Raw genomic sequence first — 2,208 nt, 5'->3', positions numbered from 1 at the left:
TATTTCTAATAGGACATGTGATATCAGAAATCCCCTGTGACATCATACTGCCAGATATCATGGCCATTGTGTCACATTGTGACATCACAAACCTGTGAGAACGGCATCACATTTGTGACAACACATGCCTTTGTAGACATTACAGTCCCTTTTTGAACTCATATATTCATTTCCAAATAATGACCATTGAGATCTGCCATCTGACATCATGAACCCAATGTGGCATCACAAACTTATTGTGACCTCATCACGAGAATGGCATCAAGAAATAATTCTAGTATCAAAGCATTATTTTGACATTGTATTGTCGTTGTGATATCACTGTCCCATTGTGTTTTTACAAACCTATATGGCCACATCACATCTTAGAATATTCATGGCCTTTGAGACTTCAAGCTCTTTCTGTGAACTCGTGTACTTATGACCTCTAAGACAAGGAGAAAAACCATGTAGTCACATTTAATATAATAAAACAATTTACAATAGCAAGAGGACTGTGATTACCTTATGCTGGCCTGGATAGCCAGGTCCAAAAGCAGCCTTGACCACCAAACCTGAGACCTCCAATGGGCAGCCCCACCCTTTCTTAATTGGTCTGCAAACCACCGGCCAAAAAATTATGATCTCCGAATCTCCAAACCTCAATGGGCAAGGCTTTTTACTTTTTCATTCCTTCCTCCTTCACTACAGACCTGTCCTTCCTTCCTGGTCGTTCCCTTTTTCCCTTCCACCATTTCCTTATTCTCTTTAGGTCTCTCCAGTCTCCACAGGCCTGCTCTACTCTGACCCAGTGACCACTTGCCAAACTTCTGCTCTCCTTCATCTTCCTCTCTTCTCAGGTTTTTTTCCTTCCTGTTGTCTCATCACTTTCTTCCATCCAGGTAGCTCCTATTTTATCCCCACTTCCAATGCTCTGAAAATGCAACCTATATATAGCTTGTACCCCTCCTCACTCTAACGGGTCTCCTGCCTAACAATTTTTAATCGTCTCTTCCCAATCTGCCCAATGCTCAATCACTTCTTGACAGCTCACCATGTGAGGCCTGACACCTCCACCTTTGGCGGCATTCACCACATTCTCCTGTGGTCCAGGCCAAGAATTTACAATGATTATAGGCTCCCACAGATAATTCTGGCAACACTGGTTATTACAGTATCCTAATAATGAATTAGAAGAAATTGAAGTTGTATATGTCATTGTTATATTAAAACTTTGAGATATCACTAATGCATTGTGACCTCATCACAGCGGTGACATCACAAACTCATTGTGATATCACATTGCCATTGTGCCACCATGATCATATTGTGACATCCCAAACCTATTATGACCTCAGAATCTTTGAAAACATGGCCTTTGTGTCATCACAGGCCCTTTGTGTACCCATATCCTCATTTTGAGCTGAGATCAGACATGCCATTTTAACATCGCAAAACTTTTGTGACATCATCACCAGTGTAACATTACATTGTCATTATGACACCATCAGACCATTGTGACATCATAAAACAACAATGACTTCATAGCATTATGACATCACATACTCATTGTGATGTCACAGATACATTGGAATGCCTATTCTGTGATTTCATTCTATTGCAAATGTGGCAGGTGGGTTGATATCAGAAATAGATTGTGACAACCTAACCATTATGACATCACAATACCTTGATGACACCACATTGCCATTATGATATCACTAACCCACTGTGACATCACAAAACTGTCCTATCCTCATAAATGTTTTGACATGCTGTCAGTGTGATCTCTGGCCTCCCTGAGCTAATAATTGTTTAATTCATAATATATCAGGTATGACATGTGATATCAGAAATCCAGTGTGACATCACAACTACTGTGACAACACATTGCCAGATGTCATGAACATTGAGTCACATTGTGACATCATAAACCTGTTAAGACTCATTACACTTGTGCCAACATATGCCTTCGAATACATCATTATCCCTTGTGAACTTATATATTCATTGTCAATTAGAGACCTAGCATGAGATTGTGACATCACCATCCCATTGTGAAATCACAAATCTATATGACCTCATCACCTATATGGCATTACCAACTATTTGTGACTTCAAAACAATACTATCTCATGTAATGGTAACTTTATATTGCCAATGGGATATCTCTGTCCCAACGCATTTCCACCAATCTATTATGTACTCATAATATTTTACAAAATTCAT

The sequence above is a fragment of the Dipodomys merriami genome, unplaced genomic scaffold (assembly GCF_024711535.1).
Source record: "Dipodomys merriami isolate MVZ:Mamm:240054 unplaced genomic scaffold, mDipMer1.0.p SCAF_1012, whole genome shotgun sequence".
NCBI classification, from domain to species: domain Eukaryota; kingdom Metazoa; phylum Chordata; class Mammalia; order Rodentia; family Heteromyidae; genus Dipodomys; species Dipodomys merriami.
This window is presented reverse-complemented; position numbering follows the sequence as displayed.